The sequence below is a fragment of the Melopsittacus undulatus genome, chromosome 4, assembly GCF_012275295.1.
Source record: "Melopsittacus undulatus isolate bMelUnd1 chromosome 4, bMelUnd1.mat.Z, whole genome shotgun sequence".
In the NCBI taxonomy this organism is placed as follows: Eukaryota; Metazoa; Chordata; class Aves; order Psittaciformes; family Psittaculidae; genus Melopsittacus; species Melopsittacus undulatus.
The window spans coordinates 71,837,198-71,854,722 of NC_047530.1; the positions used below are offsets into that span (position 1 = coordinate 71,837,198).

General features: G+C 41.5%; 2 protein-coding genes across 7 annotated transcripts in view; one reads left to right on the forward strand and one right to left on the reverse strand.

Annotated features, from left to right (window-relative positions):
- PKP4 (plakophilin 4) overlaps nucleotides 1-9,817 on the reverse strand; it is a 90,906-nt gene extending 81,089 nt beyond the window's left edge. For 3 of the 4 annotated variants that reach the window (XM_031053176.2, XM_005153726.3, XM_031053177.2), the window contains exon 1: nucleotides 4,251-4,395. The gene's annotated coding sequence lies outside the window, so the exon portion shown is untranslated. Of the gene's footprint in view, nucleotides 1-4,250; nucleotides 4,396-9,780 lie in introns of those variants that run through there. The other variant, XM_034061856.1, reaches the window with a different exon arrangement.
- A 260-nt stretch (nucleotides 9,818-10,077) lies between these two features.
- Nucleotides 10,078-17,525, forward strand: part of CCDC148 (coiled-coil domain containing 148) — a 74,438-nt gene continuing 66,990 nt past the window's right edge. For all 3 annotated transcript variants that reach the window (XM_034061858.1, XM_013130282.3, XM_031053252.2), the window contains exon 1: nucleotides 10,078-10,262. The gene's annotated coding sequence lies outside the window, so the exon portion shown is untranslated. The remainder of the gene's footprint in view (nucleotides 10,263-17,525) is intronic.

Sequence of the window (17,525 nt, forward strand, 5' to 3'; positions counted from 1 at the left end):
CTCTCCTTTTTGAAAGGCAGAAATCTCACAAAACAGAGACTGATATTGTTTTCTATGAATACTTGGCAGTAGAAACAAGGATAAGAAGATATTTGAGAAAAAAAACAAATTGGTCTGGAAAGACCATAAAGAAATTTATCTCTGTAACTATAAATTAGGAAATTTCTCACTGTAATGAACATTTTAGAAAAGTGAAAAAATATACTGAATATATCACTTAAAAATATGATTATTCTTGGCTATTTTTTTTCATTGTTGTAATTGCACTTTTACGATCCTTAGAGTGGATTCTAATTTTTCTTATTTATACAAATAAAATCTTATTGACCATAAGGGAAGTCAAACTACTTCAATCACATACTTGAAACAGCAGAAAGTAGACAGCTTCTCTGGAATGTGTTTACAATCAGTATTGTTTTGATTCATATTCTGCTGGCATCTTTGCAACTGGAAAATGTTAAGGTCAAATCGTGGTGATTTGCTTGATTTCCTTCTGTGGTAGGGCAACTTCAATTTGGGCTCCTGAATATACAAGAATATCATCATATAGTAGCTGAAGATATTAATAATCAAAGCCAATACTACACATAGCCTTCATCCACAGCACTCTGACAACACTTAGTAGATCTGGAGAGCCACAGGATTTTGAGAATCATGCATTCAGGTTCCACCTTATTTAATGGCACAAACTGGCATTTGAAAACAGTTCAAGCCACCACATCTCCCTCTGTTACTTGTGCAGTAAGCCTTTACATTTTGTGTTAAGCTCACCTGGGGCTAAACAGGGATAAGATCCTGTCCAGTTTAGAGCTAGTGGAGGTGATCAAGGCCACAGTTGCTCTCAACAATCCAAAATGAGTAGCACAGAGGAGATCTACACAGTTGTAGTTGAGTCATGACAATGATAACTTACTTGGAGGAGATGTTAAATGTCCCCTATGCCAGTAAATCTGCACATATAAATCAACATTATATGTGAAAATAACATATAAACCTAAACATAAATCCTAGAGTGTTTTCACGCAATTACATTCTTCTAAAGCATGATGCATCTCAGCTCCATTCACAAGGAAAAGATAATGTTTATGCCTCAAAATGCATAAAGTATCTGCCTAGCAAGATACTTGTTTTCACAATACTCAATCATAACATGCAAGTTTGAGAACAATCAATTCAGAAAGATATTATTCAGTAAATACCAGGAAAAAAAGCCCCAAACACTGAGAAGTTGAGGACTCACAGGTGTTCTTTAAAGCAACCAAAACAGTAACTTAAAACCAACCTGCTACAGACTGCTGCAGGAATTTTTATTATCTATATTGATGCATCCTGACACTAAAGTTGCATGCAAACCAGCTAGGCTACCAGCCTGGTATTTCTCTGTCACTGTTTTAATCTGCAAAGATGTGCACACAGGACTAGGTAACTAATAAAACAACCTTCTAATCATATGGTCTTATTGAAACTGTTAACATTGGAACATGTGAAAACAACATCTCAGTTTGTGATGCTATGCATAAAGCATTATTTCCAACATTCTATAACAAAACTTATCTGGAATATTACCATAGTTAAATACTTCCATTGTAATATAATACTTGCAATGCTTTGAGATGAAGCAAAACCAAAGGAAACTCTGGAAAAAAAGTTGCAACAATTTGAGTTATCTTTGCTATCTACAACAAAAAAATAATTGTACCTTCCTTTTCCATGTCAAATCTCAGTCCTTCTAAAATATATTAATAAATATTTATATTATAGAATTAATATACCAGTAATACAAACCAATTTAATAATACAATGTAAACTAATATAGTGAACTGTATCACTGAAGGAACACTTGCCCAAATTAAGATAAGGCAAGGCTTTCTAAGCCTGATGAACTACATGCTTCCTAAAAAGTAGGCAAGCTGTGATTTAAGGTATCTTCTTTTACATCTATCACAGCAAAAAAAGTCATAGAAAATCTAGTCATTATGAATAGCAACAAATACATTAAGTTTAATGAGAAGTGTTTTCTTCCTACACTGCGCGAGTACATTTTCCAACTTTACTCACGCAGGAGCACCTGACAGTGGTTTTCCTGCTCCTTTTCAAGCACTTGGAGTTGGCCAAAATGAAACTCAGCAGCTCATCACACAAATGTAAATCCTGTCTTCTGTCTTGCTAATTCAACATATCTTAAGTTCCTGAATCCCTCTGAATAAGTGTCAGCACATGACTAGGTGATTTTTTTGCACTGCTTAGAAATAATCTCTGTTCCACACCAGTATTAAAAAAACCCTCTTTCAGTACTGGAATCAGCCTGAACAAAAAGCATCCCACAACAGCCAGTGTTCTCTACCAGAACTTCAGCACTTCCTTAAATATTTCAGGTCTTTGAATCACAATAAGTTTCTGTGTCTTCCTATTCTGTAAAAAATTCTAAACACTGATTTAAAAGTATCTTCTGGAAAATAATGTATTTAATTACAGTGAAATCTCACAAATCTCAGTATATACTGTTGCTGTGATTTATGCTAAGATACCATGGCAAAACTAAGAAAACTTTTTTCTTTTTCTTTATTGCAAAGAGCAATACGGATCAAATGAGCGTATCTCGCAGATCTATGGGCCAATCTGAAATTTCTGGCTTCAATGTTTTTTCATCTCTTGTTTGAAATATAAACACGCTCCCAGAAAGAAGTGATGCATTGTCTCAATCATCTCACATGCCAATGTTTTCTATTTCAGCTAAAATACGGCACCGGTTGTTTTCATTACATTAGCTGCAAGAACAAAGCTTGATACAAAGGATATAGAACAGCAACAGATGGCAAATTCTGCTAGCATACCTTTGGTTAAGGCTGAATCAAGTAATATAGACCAAAAATTCTGCATTATTACTGCATCACACGCACACCGGAGGAAGGTCTTTATTATAAAAAGTCACGTTCTTCATACCTTTTCCTTCTTTACCTTTCCATACCACTTGCTTCTTCTATATGTGTAAGTTTTGTCTTTTCATTTGTGAGCTCTATGGAGGATGGATTTCATCCCTACTTCATAGAAGGGCACGTCAATTTGGAGTTTAGGCACTACCACAGTATAAAAGAGATTTCCTTTCATGATATGCAATCATTTTAATATTGTTGTCCTATTTCTTAGTAACAAAGGCTAGCAATTTTGATTTTAAATAAAAACAAAACAAAAATATTAACTGTTTTAAAGATCTGCCTCCCCATTTATCTTTACATACCAGGCAAGGCTTGAGTAAAAGTCTGGAAAAGACCATCACTGAACAGTGTTACACAAACACAGCTGTACACAGAATGTCTCCAATTAACACTCCAGCACTTCATTTGCCCAGAAGCCCTTGAAATCAATTGCATTATATACACCATCTTGGTTTTATTTCGTGAAAGATATGAAACACTTCATTTTGAAGCATGTCACACTGACATGGAAATTAATGAGTTATCATTTGTCTGAAATAGTTTCAGAGATCAATGATTGATTTCTTTTCACACTGGAATTACTACAGAAGGATACCTCAAAGAAAGCAGGGAGTGTGCTGAATGCTACATACACACTAAGTCCCAACCCACAAGCGAGCTTTCATGAACTGTGCCCCACACACAGGCTAATGGGAATGATTACAAGCTTACCAGTTTCTACCAGTCAGATTTACCTCCATGATAACAAATGAAGGAATATTCAATTTAATGCTGCACAGTAACAGAAAATTCTGCCAATACAGGACAGGGAAGGGCATGTTTTTGGACTTGAAAAGATTTCCTTTAGGAGCACTAAGGATGCACTGCCTGCTGCTGCCTTGCTGGGCAGGAGAGGACAGAATTCCACAACAAGCTGGAAAGTCTCTTGTTCACATATTTTTAGCAGAGATGGCCAAGTTAAATAATTTAAAGCAAATTCAGATATAGATTAGATGCTTTCTATTTGGACATGTGCAATGCAAATGATTCCAAGTACATTTATTAAAAAAAAATGTTAAAAGTATAGCAGAGGTGATAGCCCAAGGCTTTCCACACAACATACATACCATAATGAGGTTTGGTTAAGAAGGTGAAGAAAGGAAACACACAGAAATCCAGATTTTTTTCCAACACTTCTTTCCTGTTTCTTTACAGCTGAACCTCATGTGAGAAAAGGCAATGCCTGGCACCACACATTACAGCTCCTCCTTCTCACTTGCTCCCCAGATCTCTGCTGCTTCTCACCCTGCCTGGCACTAGAAAAACTGCTCCTACCTTTTTGCCTATTCTCCTTCCAGGATCTTCTGCTTCCACCACCTCCGAGGATGGCTAAAGGCACTTGCTGGACCAAAGTGATGTTATGCAAAGCCAGTCCTGCTGCATTTCGTCCTGCTGCTGAGTCCAAATGCAGAGTATTGGAAAAGTACTCTCCAGACAAGTGAATCCCACTGGAGCTTTTTACATTTAATGCTCTGAGATGTACCTGATTCATAAGGAAATGGGGACACTACGCTCTGAACTTGTCTTTGCAAATTCAACAAACACTAGAGGATAGCTAATTATACAACCTACACACTACCTATGAACCATCTGCCTTGCAGATCCAGTAGCTAAAGGGTAATTTTACTCACTGCCCATAATTACTACCCCACAGTTGCATAAACAGTAAATACATTAAAAATCCCCCCATTGAGCTATGATGCAGAAAGCAAGTCTCAGCTTGTATACTTTCAAAGGATTTACAACAGATCTCTTTTCTCTAACAATCACTTAATCACAATACCAATCAGAGTATTAGATTAGCTATAAGGTCAATCTAAAGTTCACAGAACACCACATTTCAGTTAGAACACTTAGATCACAAGTCTTTTATAAGCAAAAGGTACCACTATGTAGGGGTGGGGAGAGAAGTCTTAATTTTAATTATTTCTTGAAGAATGGATTAATCACTCTCAAATAAGATAGTAACTCAGATTTATTTTCTCCACTACAATAAAGCATAGTTAAAATGATTTTTAAAAGCCACTAAACAGCAGGTTGACTGGTCCTCAATTTCTAGTGCTAGGTCAGAACTTTGCAAAATGCAATACAAATTAATAAAAAAAGAAAAAAGAAAAAGGGTGGGGGAAGGGAGAAAAATCTATTTGAGATGGCCATGGAGACATTTTGGAGAAAAATAGTAATTTCTTTTTCTTTTGTAACCACAGTCTCTTAAAATTGCAATAATAGGAAGAAAACATGTGCATATTAAAAATATCCTTAAGTGTTTTTTCCAATTTCTGTTAAAATTGCATCTTTTTAAAAAATACTTAAATGCTAACAATGGATTTTCCCTAACTTTTCTCAAGGCGGCGTTATCTTAATTTGCCTGTAAGAATGTGACACAATGAAAAGGACTGGAAAGTTAGACAGCCATGGTTTGCTTTAACCAAAGCTCCTGCATTGGCCGCTGGCTCCTGCGCGGGCAGGGAAGGCAAGGTAAAACAGCAGCAAACTGCCCGAGCTGGTTCCATTGTGCTCTTCCAGCCGCCACCAGACACTGCTCTCCAGGAAGCGGTGGATGACTCACGAAGCAGATCCTGAAAGGAGGACAAGCCTGTGCCTGAGTCACCTCCCTGACCCAGTGACACATGCCTGCTCCACCGCCAAGCTGGAAGAGCACGTCCTCCTACCTTACAGCCGCCCTACCAGCAATTAAACCTCTGGGAGACATCATTCAAAGAGCTTTCTCCTTAAGCTTTTCCTTTTAATGATGGTGTTTGGGATTTCATTATTAAAAAATTAATTAATCTACTGTGAAACTGAGAGAGTCCTTCCTTCTTCCCAAAATTTGTGAATCTCTCTGCTGCTTTGGAAGAAAACAGGAGCAAGATACTGAGGGCAAAGAGGGAGAGTGGCAGCAAGTGGAAAAGGAGCAAAGATCTGAACACTGGTGCCAGCTGCAGAGATTTTAACTGACAAGAAGCTGCGATTTTCTTCTGTGAAAACCAAAGCTTTGAGAAGGTCACCAGAGGCAGTTTTTGGCTGTCCTCATCCACCTCCTCCCTCCGCAAATCTCCCCGAGGCAGAATAAATGAGCACTCCATTTGGATTAAAAGAACATGAAAAGCGATCCAATGAACTAGGACACATCACAGACCTTCGGAAACCCAGCTGAGAATCAGAAAAGCTAAAGTGTGCACAGAGCTGCTCAGTGTTGGTGGTCCCTCCAAGCTCACTCGCACATTCCTAGGGCATTCTAGGGCTCTGCTGGAATCAGGTGCAAGTAGCAGTGGGGAGGGCTGGTTTCATGGGCTTCACTGCTGCGCTCAGCCACTGTTATGTACTGACTTTCCATCCTCACCAGTACTTGACTGTCTATCCTCACCTTATTGTCGAGAGTATTTGCAACAGAGATGGGAACAGCAGCAGGCAACATTTACAAGCCATGCCCAAAACTCCAGTTTCAGATCCAGCTTTCTATTCACTCGCATTTACTTTACTTTTAGAATGACAGTATGGGCCATATTCATAATGATTTGCTGTCATATTTTTATTAAACCAAAAAACAAAACAAACAAAAGGCCAAAACCCAAAAAACACCAAGCACTCAAACCTAACAAAAACCTCTGAAAATCCCAGAATTTTGAACCACATCACCAAAAGTTACTCCAGAGGTGAACATGCGCTTTTCATACAAGACTGCAAAACACATTCTTTCTGCAGTAACTCCTTCAACTTTTTCCCACCAACTGCTGGCAAATGGAGTTACTGTTCCAATCCCTTTAGCTGGGCAGCCCTTTGCTGGTGTTTCTGCACAGAGACTTTACCTCCAGGGAATGCACAGCTGGGGTGCCAGCAGCACTGTGTCCTGAGTTACCAGCCACAACAGCAACCCAAAACCTTGTGTTCATAAAACCTCTCTGCTTCTGGGGACCATTATGCGTAAGCTGTAAATAGCTTAAAAGGAGTACAGCTTCTCATACAGAAGATTCCAGTGTTAGCTCACTGATGCAACTGAAAATCTTAAGAAAGTAAAAGAGAGCCCCACAGAACAGGTCTGGTAACAGGCTCATAGGTATTTTTTTCCAGACAAGTATCATGAGTTCAGCTTGCTTCTTAGGAGTCTTTTCTACACCACATTACAATAACTACATTCTGGTAATAAGCCAAATTATTCTTGATTACACTTTTAACAACTTTGTTAAGCTCACTGAGAACTAGACAGTGCTCCCCTGCACCAAATAAATAACCACAGAAATGCTTGCAGGACTTGCTCATTTTTAGCATCACAACTAAGAAAAAAACCCAACAAAATTAAGATGGCACTGGGTGCCATCTTTTGGAATGGCTTTAGTCTTTCATCTGTTATAAATGTATTTAAGTTATCTACATAAAGTGAAGCAGAAATACATCAAGTTCCACATTAAGTTTCCTGGTTTGCTACAAGGCAGAGTGTTTCTTCCACAGAGGATTCTTTCACAATGCCTATGCATTTCCTACACTGAACACCTGACACAGCTTACTAATAAGGTGACTTAGTTTTACATATCACATCTTATCACTCACCATAAAAAATACTACAAAATGAATTACAGATTATATTTTGCATGTGCATGAAGCTGCTACAAAAAAGTACTGCACTATATCATATCACTTTCCTTGGTTATATTGTGACTGAATTAATCCATTAATAGCAATGAAGGATTCTTTTACAATGAAGAAAAGCAAACACTGAGAAGTGTGTTATATTGTGGATATTTTAAGAAAATTTTCAACAAATTATCCCCTCTTCTAGAGCACGACTCTGACAAAACTTGCTCCAACTGTGTTTCCTAGCAGAGCTTCCATTATTACTGCTATTTATCCTTAACATCTAAGAAGATGAAAGTAAAAAAGACATTTTTACTGGTAAAGCCCCATCAACTGCTCTACCTTAATTAGGAATATTTATAGCAACTTATTTCAGTACCAAGATAGCACTTCACAAGCAGTTTAAACACAAAGAGAAAGTTACTGCAACCTGTCTTCTCACAGACAGTTTACATTTGTTTGCATGTAATACGGTAACATTTAACTGAGAAGCTACAGCATGTCAGGGCCAACAACAAGCTTTTGCCCCCAAAACACACTCCTCCCTTTTTAAATGGGATGGACACAACTGAATTAGTGTTTCTCCATAAACTAAACGAGCATACTTGGTAGGTTCCTGTGTTTTGATCTGAGCAAATGTCTGATTTGGTGTCTACCTCAAAGCCACAGTCATCAGTTAAAGGGGGAAAAGTTATAATCCTTGTCCTCTCCAATTCTCTAAACTCTTACGTCACTGAAAAATGAGAATGCTGAAAACGCCGAGAAACTAGTTAATGAAACCTTAGTACTGCAAGTCCAGCCACACCTTTTCCTTTAAGCAGTCAAATCTTAAAGCAATGACTAATGTAAAATTAACACGGAGCAGATTATTAAAAAAAAAAAGGTACAAAGGTCTAAGGGGCCAAACACAAGCCATCTGGGAGCACAGAGTGATGTACTCTGAGGCATTAACTGGGTGGGAAGAAGGCCCAGAGAGGGCTCAGATTTGAAACTAGGTTTTTCTGTGGCATTTGGTGTTTCTCACTTCCACACAAATTACAATCACACAGATACAGTGAAACAGCCAAGGTTCAGCAACAGTATTAATTTTAATCCCCCGGGACTTCACTTCCCAGCTACTCTAGCCTCACACTCGGGATCTCACTCAGTGATTTGTGCCTAGAGATGTTCCACGGTCCGTCAGACCGCTGAAGAGCGCCTGAGGCACGGGCAGGCCCGCTCCGCCTCCAGAGGCAAAACCCACCGGCCGGCAAACAGCCCTGCGCCCAACACACACGACTTGTGCTCGATTTCTCTACTCTGCGGCTTAGTTTCTTTTCGGATTTTGATTAAAGAAGGGGAAAACCGCAATTAGTTCAGCATCAGCAGTCGTGCTCACCACCTGGGCAGGGCAACCCCCCCCCCCCCAGCCTGCCGGTGTCTGGCGGGAGGCACACACAGCTCCAAGTCCAGCGGTCATACAGAGGTTAAAAAAAATCACGTCTTTAAAACCCGTTTGGGGAACGCAGCGACGGCAGCATGACCGGAATCAGGGAACGGAGGCAGCCCGGGATGGAAATACGCGTTTGTGGAACAGCGTGCTGCTTGACGCGCACCGGGAAGGGACGGGCATCCCGCCGCCAGCAGTCCGGAGCCATCGCACAGCACGCTCACCCTGCCTGGAGCGAACCCGGGCCCGCCCTACCAACACCGATATTCCCCAAAGTTTGCGCCGTGCCGCCGCCCGCCCGGGAGTCGGTGCCTGCGAGGCGCGGTGCGCTCCGGCGGGGCGGCCCTGCCCGCTGCGGCTCGGCTCCCGCCCGCAGCGCCGCGCACAGCCCCGCGCAGACGGCACCTTTCGGCGCGGCCGAGGGCTGCGCACCCGCCGCCGGCTCACCCCGCGACCGCGGGCCCAGGCTCCGCTATCGCCCGGCCCGCGCACACCTGCCCCGCCTGCTCCCGCGCTCCGCCAGCCCGGTGAGGAGCCCGGGGCAGGGTCCGGGCTCCGGGTGCAGCACCGGGGTGCAACACAGGGGTGCAGCACATAGGTGCAGCAGTGCGGGTGCGGCGAGCACGCCGCGCTCTGCCCGCGCGGGAAGCGCGTAGCTTAGGCGGGCAGGGCGCGGGTCCGCTCGAGGCAGCGGCTCCTCGGCCCCGCGGGCTCCGCCGCCGCCGCACCTCCCGCCGCACCTCCCGCCTCACCCGCGCAGCGCTCCGGCCGGCCCGCGGCCTCCCGCGGCCCTCACCCACTCACCGCGCAGACGGAGGCGGCGGCGGGGCGGCGCGGCCGGCCCCGCTCAGCGCGCCGGCGGGCCGCGGCAGGCCCTAGCCCGGGGTCTCCATGGTGGCGGTGGTGGCGCCGGCGCCGCCGAGCCCCGCCGCCCGCTCCGCCTGGCCGCGCTCCACCCCGCTAGCGACGTAGGCGTAGCGCCCTACCCTCCGCTAGGGCCCATTGGCAGGGCGGTGCACCGGGCAGCTCCCTATTGGTTACTGCCTTGCGTTAAACTCGCCAATGGTGGTGTAACTTGAGGTTGCTATGGTTACCGATGCCGTGAGGCGGCGGAGGGGAAGGTGCCGCCGGCCCTTTAGTGTGGTGGACGAGGGTCTCTGCCCGGCCGGGTCGGGGTGTAGTGGCCCGCACCGCTCCTGGTTGGCCGGAGGCGGGAGTGTGCCCACCTGGTGAGGTTGCCTATTTAGGCGGGAGGCTCAGCCGGGGTCCCCGCTGTCGTCCTTGAGGTGAGTGTCCGTGCGCGGTGGGGGAGCGGGTGGGGCGCAGGTGGCTGGAGCAACCGGTTGCAAAATGGCCGTGACGGCGGTGCCTGGACCGGGGGGTGTCCGTGGGTTTTGTCTTCTTTACAGGCAGCCGGGCTCCTCTGATGAGGCTAGGCTGCTGTTGGGGGTGTCACCCGTTGGAAACCGTCGAGGGCGGTGTTGCTGCCTCAGGAATGATGGTGGGAGTTGACTTCAGTTTTGGCTCTTCCGTGGAGACTGGCAGTGCTGGCTGCCAGAGACCGGGAGACTGGCAGTGCTGGCTGCTGCAGGCTTTCCATACCCTGACAGGTGAAGTCAGGGTGTTTGTGAAAGACAAGAAAAATACTTTCTATAGTCTCTTAAAATTTCACCGTTTTGAAGCTTCTGGTCTAGAGCTTATAGCGTAGAGAGTTACAGGTGGGGAAAAGAAAAGCGGTATACATGAAGATACTGTGAAACATTTCTATAAGAGGTTTGGTGTGAGAGAGCATGTGTGTTAAAGGTTTGGTCTTCTTTTTATGCTGCGTGACTGTCCCTGTACCCAAAACATCGCTGTGTTTCTCAGGGACAGAAAGGCCAATACCACTTCTCCCCCGGTCTACCACTGTTACAGTTGCACTAGATCACTGGTCTCTTCATTGAGTAGTATTATGATACTGTAAACAGCTAAAAGAAGACAAGACCAAATTTGCCGTTTGAATCTTCCCACAAGTGCATGTATTCTCATTTGACTCTGTTATGTTTTTGCCTCTTATCTTTTCCTGATACTTGTCCAACACATAAGGCTTCAGATATTTTCCTGTAAGCAAGCTTGTATTTGGGGTGTAATTCAGTGAGTAGCTCTTTCTGTTTTAAGAGGTTGTCTTATCCACCCACTTCCCCTGTGGCACTGATGAAGATTCTGTAGGAATCTTGTAAAAAAAAATAACCATGAAAGTCATCCTGCATTTTTACTAGTGTATTTTTTTCCCATCCAGATTATTCTCCAGTTTATTGTGCTATGGGATGCACCATATTTTTATTTTGGCATAAGGACATGTGAAAACTCTCATGTGGTTTAATCAGTGCTGACACTACAAGCAGAACCATGTCCTTATCCTCTGTTCAGAAAGGAACTGGAAATAAAAAATAAGTACCTGAACATGCAGAATCACCTATAAACTCAGAATTCATGTAGTCCCTTTTCTCAATTTCCCATCTGGAATGTAATCTGCTATGTTGAAAACAATGTAGGCTATTGGTATAAGTTTTAAACTCTGTAATATCTGTTGCTGTTTGTAAGGATTAATACAGTAGGAACTCCTGCAGTATATGTCAAATGGTAAACACTTGGCAGATGTAAACAGGGGTCTTGATTCCTCACTGCCCTGAAAATCTCATGATTCATACTATGTCAAGTAGATATAAAATACTACCAAACCAGAATGGTGGCCTCTTTCTAGGAAATGGGAAACAAGAGTCCAGAGGAATAATAGCAGAAACAAAGTAAACCAAAGAGTAACAAGGGTGAAATAAAATAAGCAGGGGGAGGGTCAAATGCGAGTGAACAGCAATAGGAAAGGAAAAATAAAACTGTGAAATCAGAATAAGTAGATCTAGAGTAAAGGGAGGAGAAAGCACAGAACCTGCAAGAGCAAGGACTTTCATTAGTTGCAAGTTTGCTTCAACTGAAGTTGGACTGGATTGAGTAATTAATTCAACTTCAAATCAGCTTCTACTGGTGTTAATCTGTAATGAGGATATTGTTACATTGGCTTAACTTTCACAGCAGCTTTCAGAAATGACAAAGCTTATTTACCTCCCCTGATATATTGAACCATTTGTGACCGTTACTGTTGTGACTCTGGAAAGCAGTCTACTGGCAAGATGTGAAAGGTGGCATAATGCCACCCCCAGGCCTTCCTTCTGTTGGTTCCAGGTGGATGGCTATAGCCCTCAACATTCTTAAGAACAGCCTGTTCTAAGTGCTCCGTCCCTGCAGAGCAATGCAAGGTCTCTGTATTTTAGAGTTTGCCACTGAGGCATGACAGGAAAGGGTAAGAAATAATGGCAAGAAGGAGAAAGTGATCTTGAACCAGTTTGCTTTGGCACAGCAAAAGCATAAAGAATTAAAAATAATATTTTGAGGTCTTGTCGCATTTGCAAGTGTATTGAATGACCATCAGTGATTAACAGCTATTTCATTCTTTCTGGTATTAGTCACAGCTTTCTTCTTTGTTTTGGCATCCAGAGCAGCCAATACATTATCTAATTTGACTGCAGCATGTCACAGGCCACCAAGTCCCACCCATTTATGCCCAGTAGGGACAAAATATATTACAAAAATGGACCCCATTTTATTTTTCCACTACAAAGAGCTGCATGATGTAGTCATTCCTTTGATTTCTTATTCCATTAGCTGATAGTAGTCTTTGTCAAATACATGTTTAAACTCTTGTATCAATTTTAGGATCAGCAACAAACTAGTACTGTTTATTCACCTTCTTCATGGTATGGCTTATAGGTACGATGATATTTATTTTACGTTCTCAGCATCATTTGGAAAGCACTGATTCCATTATGCTAGAAAATCTTACAAAAACCTAATGGCGTGTTTTCCTTCTGAACCTTTCTGGTTTCTTATGAGCCTTAAATCTGATCTCTTAAGATGATTGCTCGCATAAAAAGCTAGAAAATGAGCACAATTTAGTTAACAGGTATTTCCTGGTTGTTTTGCTGCTCTTGTGCTTCTTCAGTATTTCGAGTCATTAATATGCTTTTTCTGCTTCATTTAATGTATTCTGAAATTAATCCGAATTGGAGGGTTTTGTTGTTGTTGATTTTTTTTGTTGTTGTTCATTTGTTTGGGGGGGTTTATGTGGGTTTTTTTCATGGTTTTGATTTTGATTTTTTTTTTAATATTTCACAGATGTTCACAGTCCTTCCAGAACACTGGCATGTCTATATTTAATTTTAGTGATTATTTCTCTATTATTGCAAGATTACCTAGGTTTTCTCATTTAATGTAAGTATACAGGCACTGTGGCTAGAACGTGGGAAGTGTTGGCACAGAATGGTCCTTGGAAATACAGAATTATGAAGATCACAGTCACAAAAACACAAATCACAGTCACAAAAACAGTGATGCCTTTGTTTCTCTCTTTTTCTGGAAACTATTTAGTGCTACCTGTTCTATCTGTAATCTCTTACAGGCACTGAAATTACAAATCTTTGGAAAAAAATAAACAGAGAAAAGAGTAGTGCTAATGGCAGGCTAACAAATAAGCAGCTGTTCAGTGTTTGCCAGAGAAATTATTTAGATGTGTGGGTTTGGTTGTTAGTTTTTTTGGGGGTTTTTTGTTTGTTTGTTTGTTTTTTCCCTAATTAAAACCTACAATTTGATTTCAAAAGTTACTGCAAGCCATTGTGTTGATGTCACAGCAACTCAGCCAATCATGATACAACTGATTTTGGGTAATTTGGGAACCAGTTTAATTTGGTTTAAAAAGTAGTGAATGTTCTCCTGCTTTTGAACTGGGAAGGCATGGCACCTAATAGAAGATGTATTCCTGCAGTAGTAGTGGACTGACATTTTGTTGTTTCAGTCAGGGTTTTTACAGAAATTTTAAGTTTCAGGTAGGGGTATTCAAAATTAACTGCACTATCATGAGTATAGATTTCTCTCTCCCTGTGGGAAAACAAAATACTGACAAAACTATTAGGGTCCTGCAGAGTTGTTTGCATTTTCATTTTTCTTTTTTTTTTTTTTTTTCACAGCTTTGAAGCATCAGGTATGAATATTTGAGTCTAGGTCCTGCAAAGTGCTGTGATCACCAAGCTTCTGATTACACAGCTACTCTAATGTGGCTTGAGCCCAGGTGCAGTGGAAAAGGACAGTGCTACCCTGTAATGGTATCTCTACAGCTTTCTTTATGCCAGCAAACTTAATCATGCAACTGTGCAGTGAGCTACATTAAGAAATCGATCCAGTTTCCCCAGAAACCTCCCGACAATATACTCTTATTTTTTAGTTGGATCAGTTTCCTGATCTAGCTCACTGTTCCTGCTTCTAGTGTCTGCACCAAGATATTTGCAAGTAGCCACAAACAGAGCAGAAGGAGGACCTCCTCTTTTGGCAGCAGTGTGAAATGTTTTGCTCTTGGTATCTGTTTCAGCAAAATGGAGGTTTGAGGAGCAACACCTTGCAGGACCACAATGTAAGTTCAGTTGCCAAGCTGATTCAGATTTAAGAAAAGTAACCTTTTCTTGGCAAAGCAAAAGAATCCTGTTCCAATAACTGATTCAGCTTACAGTTGTTTTGTTGTCATTTTTTTGTTGTTTTGTCTTAATTGTTTTATTGTAATTGAGTTGTTTTGTTGGAATTTTGCTGGGGGTAGCATACCACAGTGGGAGGGTAGGATGCAGTGCCCACTGAAGGGAAGTCAGTAAATAAGCTTTGCTGCTGAAGCCAGCTGATTGTGAAACCAGGCTTCACCACATGTGCACCTGGAAGTCTGGGTTGCTTTTGGATATTACTGCATCTGACAAAACTGGGTGGCTTGGCAGCAGCCAGATGGGCAATTTGGTGAAAGGATGTGAGGAAAAGCTGAGTAAGGATGTCCAATAAAGGCAATTAGCAGTTCTTTGGGTTTTCCAGTCCTAAGCTTGCAAGTAATTTTTGTAGAAAAGGATATTTCAAAAAAAAAAAAAACCAAAAACAACAAACCACAATATTCCAAAGCACCAAACAACCCCCCTGCCGAACACCACACCAAAACAGAAAAATATCTCTGGAGAGTGCAGGCACTTATATCTCAAGGACAGGTGAAGGTCTACTAAATTCCTTTGCAGTTCCTACTGACTGCTACAGTTCTCAAGCTGAACAAAACATTATCAGTCTTATTAGTCCATATTTGAGGCCTGGAAAAAATGTTGAGAAGTTTAGCAAATTATAATCTTTCTTACCAGACTAGGGATGGAGAATTTCAAACTGAAATCTAGAGATCCTTTTGAATAAGGAGGCAACAAAGAAAACATATGTGCAAAAAGAAGCTTGGTTCTTATTTATCGGCTTAATGTTTCCAAGGTTGTAAATGAGAACCTTCAGCGAAGCACACTTTATTTTTTGTAGTAGGGTATAGGACAACATTATGCACTAATTTAAAGTGAAAGTATGCCAAATGCTTCCTGCACATAACTGCAAATTTGGCCTAGCAGAACTGGCCAAAGCTGTACAAAATGATACTGATGTTCCCGACAAAATAACCTGCAGTGCCTTCTAAATCATATGAGTTATCTCTCTCTTGCTTGCTATCTCATAGGCTGCAGACAAATGTTCTTCTCTGACTTCAGCTATGCTACTGTCAGACTAAAATCAGCTAGGCTAGCTTGAGGTACAGTGATACAGTCTTTGATGTCAGCACTAACTCACACGATCCTGTTTCCTCCAGTTCCTCTCCCCCACCAATGGTTATTAGCCTCATTTGTGTGTCTTCACCTTAAACTCAGTTTGTGAAGCCATTTGTTAAACTCTGAGAGGACTGATGCAGAATTGCTTTTAAGTACAACCATAAATGTGCAGATCATTGCGACTTGAGAGAGCTGTAGCTTCTCATAGGACATAATAGGAAAACTTATGTTGTTTGAGGAGAAATTGTACTTACTCAGAGTAGTAGTTCTTAAAGCACTAATTAAAAAGCCCCCTATAGTCCCACACCATATAAACTAGAAGCCAGCTGACTTCTCCCTGAAGTTACCAAACGTGAATTTCTGTGTTACTTTTGCCAAGAAATGCTTACGCAAATTGGTCTGTCAGCAGAGCTGTGAGGAGGAGGCGTCCAGCAGTGGGTCAGGAACCTTTAGCTACAGGTTTGGGTTTTGGTTTGTTTTGGGTTCTTTCTCTTGGTTTGGTTTGGGTTTTGGGGGGGGGGTTGTTTGGTGGTTTTGGTGTTTTGGTTTTTTTTGGGGGGAGGGTGGGTTTTTTTTTCTGGGTTTGTTTGGTTTTTGGGTTTAGGGTTTTTTTTTCAGAGAATGCTCTGCATGAATAATATGACTTTGTCCTGAAATATATTTTACCATGAAGTTAAATGTTCAAGTTATATGCAAACAAGAAGAATTTGATTCATTTTAGAAGCTGGAAAGCAGGTCAAATTTAGGACCAGGAGCACCATTTCTTTGGTGCTGTTAAACAAAGAAATGCTGAACAAGAAAATCACTTCTCTCACTACTTTTCTGCACTGCTAGGTTTTGTCTTCTTGTTCATGTGAATCAGATCTTTTGTTGGTTTAAAAAAGAACAGATTCTATATCGGTTTTTTATGGATGGCTGAAATGCTTGATTCCAAAACTGGTGGGCCTTAGGAGCTAATGAAATTGCAATAATTTGTTTCTCTAATATCCATGTCTTTATGGAGTCTCAAGCTACCGCTTTGGCTTTGTTTCTCATTAATAGAAAAAGGAAAAAAAAAAACCCAAAAAGAAAGAAAATGAAAGAGAGTCAAGGCAAAGCCCAGATACTTTGTTGTCATGCAGGGAATGTTGATTCTATGTCTGTTTTCTATTACAGCATCTTTACTTCTGTTATGCTAAATGAGTACTGTAGATTTAAGCATTTTATCTGATGGATGCACAGCAGCAGAGTGCTAATTTGCTTACTGCACCATTACAAATCCTGCTTTCCACACAGGCTAGCAAATAAGCAGATATGCCTTACAAGTCAGATAGTCAAAGGTCAATTTAACTATACATTTGTTATTTCTTAAGTAATGGAGAAAATTGCAGGGTGCTATAATGGATAACTCACATATTCCAATAAATCTTTAAATGACTATATTGCATACTGTTTAATTTGTAACTTCTTATTATACATGGAGGTAATAAATAGGTAGTTATGTGGAACACTGATTAAAAAGTATATAATAATACTGAAGATTTCTTGTGTTCAGATCTAAAAGTCTATAAATGGTGCTTCTTTTAGCTCAGCAAAGCAGGTTTTTTTTTCCTGCCCAGCCACATGCCAGGAATTGCCCAGAGAAGCTGTGGCTGCCCCATCCTGGAAGCTTCAAAGCCAGGTTTCACGGGGCTTTGAGCAACCTCATCTAGTAGAAGGTGTCCCTGCCTGTGACAGGGTGGATGGGACTACATGGTCTTTAAGGTCTCTTCCAGACTAAACCATTGTGTGATAATGTACTGAAAGCCTCAGAATATTTTCTCATTTAAACTTCTCTTTTGGTTAAACTTTGGACTTAACAGGTATACTGTCTGCAGCTTG